Source organism: Coptis chinensis, chromosome 3 (assembly GCF_015680905.1).
Source record: "Coptis chinensis isolate HL-2020 chromosome 3, ASM1568090v1, whole genome shotgun sequence".
Classification (NCBI taxonomy): domain Eukaryota; kingdom Viridiplantae; phylum Streptophyta; class Magnoliopsida; order Ranunculales; family Ranunculaceae; genus Coptis; species Coptis chinensis.
In genome coordinates this window covers 45,480,472-45,492,808 of record NC_141458.1, presented here as the reverse complement: position 1 = coordinate 45,492,808, position 12,337 = coordinate 45,480,472, and the positions used below count along the sequence as shown (strand labels likewise).

Below are 12,337 nucleotides of genomic sequence, written 5' to 3'. Positions count from 1 at the left end.
GCCACAAATGAATTTTTGCAGATTGTGCATCATTCTTGTTTGAGCATACATAGCTTATCAATATGCAGTGCAACCATTATGGAATTACAATGCAAACCCAGAACCTTGTTCTTGTTGTGGTCATCCGTATCATTGGGCATCTCAATGCACATCATATACCGAGTTCGAACCTCCTATGGAATATTCTTACAATTACGAACCTCAAATTTCAAATTTCCCTAGTACCCAATACACCCAAGAGTTTTCTAATCATGCAGACAATTTATAGAATTCCATGACAAATAGTTAACTATCATTCATATATTCACCCGGTCAGTCAGAATATGGGTTCTCCCCAACCCCATTACCATTCACATCACCATCTATATCTAATTCATATCCCACTCCACCATCTATTACAGACCAACTTTACCAAGCAATGGTCAAGCAAACAATTCAAATACAACAAATAGCAAAGACCTTCTGTTCTCTCCAATCCATTTCAATCGATATCACATCTGAGACTAATATTCTTCCCACCAGTCCAGAACATAACCAAAAAGAGGAACAAGGTATTGCTATAACAAAGCCAATTGCTAAAGTTCATCCTGATATTTATGACCAATTAAAACCATATCACCATCCACATGACTATCGTGTGAATTATAGATTCTATGATAATGACTATATGCATGAGAACACTTCGACAAAAGAAACTCTAGAACCTGTGTTAGAAAGTAACTCGACAAACTTGGACGATGACATTGAGAAAATTTATGAAGTTCTAGATAAAGAGGACAAAGAAAATGAAGTGCCTGGAGAAGATGATATAAATTCTATAGTGGGAAGTGGATCTTATTTTAGTTTGGTTGTTAAAGACTTATCGATGGAACAAATTTGTGACATCCTTAATATTGCCGATATGAACCACAAATTTATGGAAACACCAAAGCTAGATGAAGAGTTCCCTGAGTCCTCGAGATTATATGAAGAATCACCACCCCGACCATCATTCCCCCGAGTTAACACCTCTTGAAAGCCAACCTCCATTCATCAAAAATCCACTAAATTCTGAGGACTGCACTACTAAACCATTTCAAAAAAACCTCAAGCTTGCACTTAAGCCAATTGCCTTTGAAATCCTTCATAATTTTCTAAATCTTCCCAGTAAAGAGACTTTGCCCAACATACAAACTCTCGAGACTATCATTCAAGTTGAGAAGGGCCCTGCATTAATTGAAGTGCTAGAAAAAGAGAAAATAGAATCTAAGGTGGAATATGAGTTCTTGAGAGCATACGATGATTCCTTTATTCAAGTGATTGAAAAACCCAGTTTGCCATATGTCGCATCATCTAAGCCTCATGAAGAACAACTACTACCACACTCACACTCTTTTGGACAATTCAGTGACGAGTTACTACATAAGTTCCATGATGGTTTACATAAGCTTTCTCTTATCATTCTGCATCTTACACTCCACATGCATCATTTCATTCTATTTGGGGGTAAATGCTCTACTATGTTTTTCTATAAAGATCCCCAACTATTTAGATTATTAGTATATAGTTAACAGCATATCATCTATCTCATATGCATAGTCTTGGGGAATCTTACTTAAAATGACCCCACATATAGTCTTGAATATCTGACTATAAAAGATTCATGTTATGTTTTCTTGGTGCATTTCATGGGAGTGCATCATTAAGGTAACCAAACCCTCTACTTGGAGTGTGTGGTTATAAGTGCCGGAGCCTTTAGTCCATGTATACTTGTATATTCCTTGTTAGCACTTTTACTCGTAGTTTGAGTAGTGTACCTCTATGGAGTAAGTATACAATTTTCTTTTTCTTTATTTTGCAATTCTTTTTAGAATAGCTTTTCTATTCCTATCATTTACAATTCCTGTCTTTATTTTCATTTCCCTGTTTTCTATTTTTACATAAACAATTTTCTTTCAATCTCACCTTTGACGCTTAAGTAGTCTTTCCTCTATAAAGAAGAGATGTGAAACAAAGCAGAGGTGAGATGGTGATTATGTGAAGGTGTCTTATGGTTGCTTTTCATAGTTGTTTAACATGCTTCGTCTTATATAGGCATGCCAAACCATAGGATGGTTGGCAACTATGGCCCTTTATTTTCAAAAAGGTTTTCCTTCTGTGGGTGATTTCTAGTTGTTTCGAGTTTTGTCTTACAATCTAATTGGAATGGCTTTAACTAGGGCTAACTAGAGAGTAGGAGAGGAGAGACTAGATTATATAGAAATAGAGCTAGTCCTCTTCACTAGCTAGATTTGCCTACTTGCAAAACAAGAGGTGGAAGATCTAGGGAGACCAAACCATGGGATGGTTCACAATTTAAGTCACATAAATTTAAAAATCTTTTCCTTCTATTGTGTGGATCACTCTCATCATAGTGACGATTCTTAGTAGTTTTCTCTTTTTCTGTTATTGTTTTAAGTAATTTAGGATTAAATAGCCAAAAAGCCAAAAAAAAAACCCTTCTCTTACCCTTTCATAAAAGTTCATGTTTTTCCTGTGCTTATAATAGAGTTTCTCGATACATCAATAGTTATGTGATTTTCCAAAAACAAAACGGGCAATGGATTCCATATAAACCAACCCTTAGAAGTACACAATCTCCATTCTTCTAAGGGCGGTTTGAGAATCAGTTATGTGTTACTAAAGGTCGCCCATATCACCATGATATTCATATAAGACATCTTACGTCTTGCACAGTAAATCCTCCAACACACATAACTGAAGCCACAGTCTGACTGGATCGGGTTCAAAAAGAGCCGACACTAAATTTGCCTAAGATCACCTGTTGTAGTTTGTTTTCAAACTTAGCTTAGAAATCACAGCTTTTGTACGAGTTATCTTTTTAATATCTTTACATAGTTTTCAAAACTTGAAGATATAAAAATTAAAATCTTATGCCTAGAGTAACCAAAATGATACTAGATAAACATATGATTTTATCTTCTTATAAAAACCTTCTATATGGTTAGAGATACATTTTGAGAAAAACAGGATTAAAAAAAAAAAGAAAAATTTTTATGGTAGATTAATTACGTAGCTTACTTTTTAGATAAACCATGTATTTCTCGTTCTATATCTATCAACCCAAGCTCCAAACTTGTTTGAGGGTGGTATATTTCAATAACGAAGAACAGAGTATAGGTTATTGCCGTTTTTGCTCATATGTCTATGGTAATCTCCCTCATTTTCTTCATACTTTGAAGACAAAGCATATAATTTCTGTTTGAGGGTAGTATAGTAACATTTTGCAAAAACTAGGCATTTATTATATAACATTCTTATATTATATAGAATTAGTATATTTCTATATTTCTTTTTTCTTAAAATATTTTGAAAATACCAAAAATATTTTTATGTTTAGTACTAAACGTCTTGTTTTCCTTTTTCTATGATGAACAAATGATTTAATTTAGAAGTCTCATTATAGCAATAGAGTAAAGATTTGTTCTTCAAACTCAGACTAATATAGATATAATAGTTTTGCATCTTTTCATGAATGACATTTATTAGCATTTGATTGTATATAGCAGTGAGTTTCTAAGACCAAGGTTAGAACAGTTAAATAAGTTCCATATCCTGATTATTGAGAATCTAGCCAAAAGTCTTATCTGAATGATTATTGAGTGATGACACAAATGATGTCTGGATAGAAAAATAACACGTCCACTTGCTTGATCACCACGCCATATCCTAAGAGATAATTTAGGCTCTTTTTGGATCGATATAGCCAAATAAACATTAAAAACACTACAACAAATATGACATATGATATCACTAATTTTACATCACTTTCAGCAAAGTGATGTCATAAGAAAACTATGACATCATTTTTTTTAATATGTGATGTAATAATTATCACAATTTTTTTTTAACATCACTTATTTCAAAAGCTGATGTTGTAGAGATGTACAACATTATTTTAATAAGTGATGTCGTGATAGTGATGTAGTAACACTTTTTTACGTCACTTGTCGTGTCACTTATAAAGTGATGTAATATCTATGTATTCAACATCACTTTAAAGGTGTTGTCACTCATGGTGTCACTTATAAAGTGATGTAATATCTATATATTAAACATCACTTTAATTACATCACTTTAAAAGTGACTTTGCCAAGTTTTCGAAATCACTTATATAATGTGACTTCTAGAAGTGTTATTATTAATATACTTCTTAATTAAGTTAATTAGTTAGAAAAATACCATCGAAAAAATTAGGTTAAATTGAAATGAAACAGGGGCGTGCTTGGTTTTTAGAATGTAAAAAACCGCGATTAGCTTATATAATTGTAAACCGTAGTTTCACTGTGTTCATTTAAAATTTTTGGAACTGAACAAAGTTTAAAGCATCAAGCCTTTAATAGTTTAACTAATTGTCCTCGAATACAAAAATAAGCCCGGGTCAACTAAACATGGTCAACTAAAACTAAAAGAAAAAGTCACGATCCCATTCTATTTTTCTCAACAAGGGTTTTGGCTCGAGTAGCTTCCTCTTCCTCTCAATCTCATTCTCTCATCTCTCAGGTAACCACAATATATTACTCAATATTTTCCATCTTTATCATGGTTTCCCCAAAAAGAAGAATATTTTTCTGTTGATTTCAAGAGAGAGCGACTACTCTTAAACCCTAGCCATGTCTTCCACGATCTATTTGAGGAGTCAAAAGATATTTGCTAAGAAGATCTGATTTTTACAGAACATATTGTAAACAAGTAAGATTATTTTTCTATATTCCATTATTTTCAATCTTGTTTGATGTTTTTAAGGAAAAAAAATTACTCTTTTGAATCTAGCTTCCCCCAATTTAAACTTTTTGAGTGAACAATGTTGTCTTTCGATTGAAAACAACTACTCTGGTATTAAATTAAGCAAGTAAAAGTCTGTAGTGAACTAGATTTTGCTTGTACACCAATCATCTTAGATGCTTGATTTATCAATTCATTCTTGTTCTTTTAGTTTTGTTTACCGACATCACAAAATTCTGCGTAGAAGCTGTTTTCCGTTATGAAACAAGGATGTCTCAGTTGATGATGATGAACTTGTCAACTTCAACCTCTTCAGCTTCATCCTCTTTTTTAGCTCCAAACACCATCTTGACCACCAACGGGTATCCACTCATAACTCAACAGTACAAAATCCTTGCTATTTTTATCTCTTATCTGTTTGTTGTTTAATCATTTTTTTATTCCATCGATGGCTAGCAGCACTTGCTAGTGCCATACTAGCTACCATCTAATTTTGATATTTCCATCTGTGTATGGGATGAAAAGAAAGGTGGATTTTTTAGTTTTAGTGAAGATTATCAGCCTTGGGTATATATTTCAACTTTTGCAATTCATGTTGCTTGGGGTTCTTTGATCTTTTAAGATATGCATGCTGTAGCTATAATGAACAACATGCTAAGGAATAGTTAGTTTGTCCACGTTAATGGTTTACCTTATTATGGTGATCCTGTTGGTTTGCTTTGCTTGGAGTTTCCAAGTATAAGTTTGCTTTAATGGTTTAACTTTGGAAAAAAATGAATTGACTTAGGAATTAAAGGTGTCATTAAGGGTTTTAATTAACAAGAAAGCGTGCATGTGGTGGTTTGGTATTGCCTTTTGGTTTTTGGGTATGGACTAAGGAGTAGGGACCTCACCACTCTCTTTTATTGGTTTAATATTTTAAATTTTTGCCAATTTTGAGCTTATTGCAATGGAAATTAAGTTGTGATGGGCACGCGATTTTAAGAGCTTGTCTTACGATGTTTTAACACACTTCCTAAACTGTTAAAGTTGTGTTAGTTTTTGTTTGGGATGGTATATTTAGTTGGAATTGGACTCAATGAATGGTGAATGCTTTAAATTCAACTACTTGGTGTTATATCTATGTTATTGAATATATTGTTAACTTTGTTATTGATATGTTTACAGGTTCTAGAACTGATCATTATTCGTATATCCATACTGATTGTTCTTGATTGTTTCTTGTAGGCCAAAACTTTTTAACTCCGCCTTTGTAAAGTTGTCGCTAGCTTTATGCCGGTCCCAAGCCCGGATAAAGGAGGGGAAAAGGAAAGAGTCTTAGACTCTTCAGATATGTAAATCAATCTAGTCCGTGCTTCTTATACTTTTTTTTTTTTTTTTTTTTAATGTCAAATGGCTGATTATAAACTTGGCTTGTGTTTCCTTACTTGTGCTTTCATTCCATACAAAACAATAGCTTACATGAAGCGTGCCTAAGAGAATACACCATAGACGGGCACGCAATGAGTTTCATACTTATTCCTTTGTTCCTTTTGCTCCTGAAATTGATTTTTTTTTTCCATAAGATGTGCTACGAAATTGGGCATTTTACCTTCTATGCAGATACCTAATGGACAATCAAAATCAAGGTCAGGAAGTTCATGGTATCCGACCATCTCAAAACTAGGTTATTGTGCTCCATCTTTTCCATTATATGCTCTTTCTTGGGTTGTTGTTGGGAATCTGCAATAAGTACATTCAGTTGGGTTACTATTACAGGCACTTCTTGTTTTTGTACATGATTTATGCCAAATTGGGAGCTCGTACATGACTTGGGTCCAATTGCTTATAGTGTGCATGTTCTCGTGTTCTTGCATATATTATTACCTTTTCTCTTTGTTTGTTTATTTTTGCATACATTTGAGGGTGGTTGTCATGATATAATACGTAGGAGCTCTATTGGATGGATTGACGAGTTTTCTTACGAAATGAATTCCTCGATAGATTACCTCTCTTTCTCATAGCCAAAGGTTTGACCAAATTAACATATGACTTGTTGATATCAAGTGAGGAACTGTGCTGCCCTATCTATATCCTTGTGTGGATCTGTTCCAGGCATCCATTAGTAATAGTTGAACCGACTTTTTCTTTCTCTAGTTGTCTCAACTTTCTCAATAATCTAGTTTTTGTCATTGTTGTAGTTGAATGGTCTAAGGATGAGATTGTTTCTTGATCAATTATATTTTGTAGTAATGTAGGTTGACTAGTCATTAATGATTCTTGATTTTGTAATATCTTATTAGTGTGTTTGGTGAGGCCTGTATATATAAGATTCCACCATCATGTACGTACGCTTACACGAAATTTTTGTCTTGTTGTTGGCATGTGTGCAGATATACAGGTGTTAGTATTTATGTCTTGGAGACTTTTGAAGGAGTTTGGGATGTGCCTAATTAGCTTATATATTGAAAGCAAGGATATCGATAAAGGCATAGCTATGAGACTAGCATGCAGCCTGATGATTGCACATATTGCATCGTGATTAGTTAAGCTCTAGTTTTATTATACCCTATCGGTGTATGTCTTCAAAGCTAGTTAGCTTGTATTTTGACAATGTGTATGGATTATTTCAACATTGTCCATGTACCATTCTAAATAAATGAGTATTTTGGTGTTTCAAGCATACTAGTTAGTACTAATGACAATATAATGATATATTTCTTCTATATTTGATTACCAATGGTTTTATTAGGGTTTCTATTGGCAAATGTAGAAATTCTTTTTTTTTTAAATTCTTTTTTGGTTACTATGACATCACTTTTATAGTGACTTAAAATATATGTGAGATCATTTTTTAGGTGTTGTTTAATTGGTTTTTAACATTACTTCTTAAGTGATGTCTATGTTCTATTCTCACGTAACAATTATTATATCACCTAAAAAGTGATTTATATTTGAATAACGTCACTTTGGGTCATCACTTCTTAAAGTGATGCACCTTTACCAGATCACCAAAAAAATGATGTAAAAGACCTATCAAATCACTTGCTGTCATCACCGAAAAAGTGACTTTAAAAACCCTTAGTTTTCACGTCGCCACCATTTATATCACTTTCAAAAGTGATGTGGTATATTTTTGACATCACTTATAGAGTGATTTTAAATGTAATTTCTGTTGTAGTGAAACCCAAAACGATAGTTTTTCTCTAGTTACCTTCCTTGAGCCTTCACCAATTTCTAAAAACCTTTTTAATTCTTCGCTACAATCCCTGAACCGTTACTACATACAATAAAAAGCGTACCCAGCTGACAAATTGAGAATTGGATGAATAGTAAAAAGAGAAGAGAAGGCTTTGTACAAAAACAGAATAGTTAGAATTTTCAAAAAGAAAATAAAGAAAAAGAAAGAAAATATTCAAAAATCGAAATCTCCCAAAAGTTCAAAATCAAAAGGAGTCGATTTCAAAAGAAACAAAAGCAAAGTTAGAACTCCCAAAAATCAAAATCATATGGAGTCACAAAGCAAAGGGCTAAAGAATGAATCACAAATTCGAAAGCAAAATAACAAAACGAGGTTCTTCTCTAGTTACAAATATCCTGAAGACCCAATTTCTCAACTTATCAGAGTTTGTTTTCCCTTTCATTTATTTTTAAACTACTACCATAGCCCCATAATTCCTAATAAAATACATCTAGCTCAACTACGAATAGGATGGTATGATAGTAAGTACGTGGATATTGTGATCAATCGACCCCGGTTTCTTTGGACGTCATTCGTGTATGTGAGGAATATAAGTGACATCTGCACTTGAGAAAACAAAACTTGAGTGAATCTATCAGAGAGTTATGATTGCAACACACCCCTGTGAGAACCCACCTTAAGGACGCTCTCCAAAAGTTTTGGAAACGACTCTGCTTTTGCATTTCACCACTCATGTTTTGCATATTTATCTTTAAATGATTAAATTACTGTGTATATGTTATTCTGAATTCAAAGAAGCTTTTCTTTATTCCCCCACTAACAAGATGTATAGACTTCTGAGAATAATAAAGAGACAAGACCCTTTGTACTAGATAGAGGAAGTTTATGAGTTTCTATGGAAAACTCTCATGAAGCTTAAGCTCATCCACTGGGGAATTCCTAGTGGTTTAAGGCCTTGTTGCATATAGTCAATGCAATCGCTCTCCACGAAACGAGACTAGTAGAATAAATCACACATTTGTGATCTTAGTTTTTCTCTCTCATCTTTGCTTGAGGACAAGCAAAATGCTGTTTGGGGGTAGTTGATCAGTCCCCAAATGTTCGTTTTATTATCTTTACAATACTTCAATTATGCCTTTATTATGCTTAATGAACAGACAACTTATAACTGTTGCTACTTTTTGAAGGATACATGCCATTTATGACGTATATTCCCAAAACGTGCATTTTAACGCAAAAAGGATTGCTATTGACGCCGCTTGGGAAGATTCCAGTTTAGAAGCAAAAGTGCTGAAAAGTCAAAGTTACCTTTCAAGGACTCAGGACTAAAAGTTGAAGACTCAAGGACTCAAAGCTAAAAGCTATGGACTCAAAGACTTAAAGCCAAATCAAGAATTCAATTATATGGGCTAAAGTCAAAAGCCCACAAAGCTTAATCTTATCCTCAAGGTTGTTTCTAGAAGGAGGGGCAAATATATAATTGGTGTCCTATATAAACTAAAGAGATGTAGATAATTAGTTATCCAATATTTTAAGGTCCAAACCATTTGGTTTGTTAGGAGTAGTGTAACCTAAATTTACATTTAACTCATTTAATTAAAAGTCCTTTTATTTTCTTTATTTCAATTGTTGTTCTTCAAGGTTCTTTCACTACAAGTATTTAAATCTAAGTCCTTATTTGTTTTCTGTACTTTAAGTTCTTCTTTCATTCAAGTTCTTGCTTTCAATCAATCTATCTCAAGTTTTAAGAATCTTGTTTATATGTTATTGAACCCATCATCTTGTTTTCTTTCATTTAAAGCAACTTAAGCAAGTTGTATTCAATCAATGAATACAACTTGTTCATTTAGTTATTAAACAACCACATCATTTACATACATGTTCTTGAGTCCATTAATCCAAGTTTTCATGTTTTAGTCCTTTTGTTTTGATCAAATATGATCAGAACACTAAGTGGTGACGAAAGAGATGAATAACGTAGAAAATGTAGTGAGAAAAGTGATGGTGATCGAGAGAATGATGAGACTGTACCTTTCGATTGCCTAGGTACCCAAATTATCGATGGGATCAAGTCTCAAGAACGTAGTTCTTTATGAAAAATAGTTTGGTATTTATATAAGTAGAGTAAAGACTCATTGTAGCTCAAATATTCTTGTAGCTTAAGTAATTATAATTGAATATAACTCATCTCAATTGATAATTATCTCTTTGATAAGAAACGAATATGGACATAAATTAATATACGTTAGTGGCAAGCCATGTGGCTAAGGTTCAGCCATAGACACATGAGTTAATAGGCATGTACATTGATCCATGGTATTGCAAATTGGGCTTTAGCCCTGTTGATTAAACAAATAAAAATGGAGACCCCTACTAATGGACGTTTGCCACGTAGGTGGAGATCAAACACCTTTCTTATAAGATAACTAGTGTTTTCCACCATTAGAAAGTTTAGAGAGTTTAGAGAGAGGTTTTCCAACCATCAAACCATTCATCCAAATAAAGGATCTAAGATGAACAACAAAACCCTAATCACCACTATTCTATCCTCTTCACTTATCACCTACATAAAGGCTAGGAGGGCCTGGTCCATCCTAAACTTTTCGAAAAAAAAATACTACTACTAGACCCAATCATTTTCAATATAAACAATTAACCAACCAAATTTGTGTTTGTTATGTTAGGCCCACTCTATAAAAGTTTATTGTTTTTGAAAATAAATTTAAGTGAGCCAAGGCCCATGTTTCCTTAGCCCATGAATTATTCTATTCTAATTCTACTTTAGAAAGTAAAGCAAAAAAGGAAAGCAAACCAATAGTAATCATCTGGTCATCTTGAGCAATTTTAAACCAGAATAGCTACTTAATTTCTGATTTGATTACTCAAGTTTTACTACACAATTATATATAATATATAACCAATTTTGTTAATTAGATATTACTCCTTCATTAAGGGGTTGTTTGTTTTTATTACTTTTAAGCATTCAGAGGCTAGCAAAGACGTTTGGTTTTTTTAAGTTGGTTTCAGCATTCAGAGCCACAAATCGATTTCAGCGTTCCCCTTGTTAAATGTTGAATTTGTTCTTTGCTTAAACTAAACAATGTAATTTGCCAACAAAATTACAGCTCTTCAAATTAATATTAAAATTTGAAAATTACATATTAATTTGAAAATTTATTAATTTGAAAATTTGCCAACAAAATTATAGCTATTTCTGTCTTTTACAGCTTTTCAAATTAATATTAAAATTTAAACTAAAATTTACTTTTCAAAATTTTTAAGCATTATTTCCAACTCCACCTTGCACAACGAAAAACAAACAAACCTTTACAAGATTACATGAAATCATATTTAGAGTGTTTGTATTAGTGAAATCATATATGTGAAATCAAAATTAAATTGCACAGGGTAAAATGGACAAAATGTCTTGTATTCAGCATTCAAATAGAAAACAAATAGAAAACAAACGGGTTTTAGCACGTAGCATTCAGAGGGTGGGCACATTTAGCAATCAGAGGCTTAGAAAAACAATTGACTACTAAGGGTGTGTTTGGCAACTAGGGTTTTAAGGTAAAATTTAGAATATATTTCTGAAAATTAAGAATCACCCTATTTGGCAACATTTTATGCACTGGAATAGAAAACATAAAATCTCTAAAATCAAGGAATTGTAAGTTTCTATAGGGGCAGAAACTTGAGATTTCAATATATTCAATATTTTAACTACTTGAAATTGTAAGTCTTGGAATTATATTTTCAATTCCAAAGGAAAATTTCCAAACAAACCCTAAGATTTTAATTTACATAGTTTGTTGAACATTATGCTGGCGTTTTCCACCCAGGCTTGGCCCTGAGCCTATGTAGTCTAAGGCCGTGCATAGGCCCCCAAACAAAAACCAAAATTGAGGGCCCCATTCAGCTTAAAAAAGCCTACTACATTATTTAAAAACTAACAACAAAACCCGATCTAGTGCAAAAGCCCATATCCTAATATAGAAAAAGAAACCAATAATGTCCAATTTTGAGGAGTTTGCATTGGGCCTTATAAAAGGGCTTTTTGACTTAACCCCCACCCCAAAAATTTGTACCCACTTTTGAGAAAATCTCCTATTTTCAAAATCATTAGTGATTGCCTCCCACTCCGTCAATTTTTTGTGTAACAAACCGTTGGTATTTTGTAAAACTAACCCCCCATTTTTAACATTTAAACCACCCCCAATTCAAATTTGCCTCATTTTTCAATCTTTCTTCATTTTTCTCACCAATTAAATTCAACAACTCATTTACATGAGAAGTATGAACTATATTGGACCTAATGCTCCTAGCGCAACAACATTTGAATGCTAATCCACATCTTACACCAGCTTTGTGTGAGGTTGTGTTCTCGAACTG

The 12,337-nt window shown here is 33.1% G+C and overlaps 1 long non-coding RNA gene across 1 annotated transcript; it reads left to right on the top strand.

The window, feature by feature from the left end:
- Nucleotides 1–4,975: 4,975 nt before the first annotated feature.
- Nucleotides 4,976–6,424, top strand: LOC147509781 (uncharacterized). The gene is made up of 3 exons (XR_015216634.1): nucleotides 4,976–5,126; nucleotides 5,992–6,111; nucleotides 6,367–6,424. It is a non-coding gene; the product is annotated as an uncharacterized LOC147509781 (long non-coding RNA).
- The last annotated feature ends 5,913 nt before the right edge of the window (nucleotides 6,425–12,337 follow it).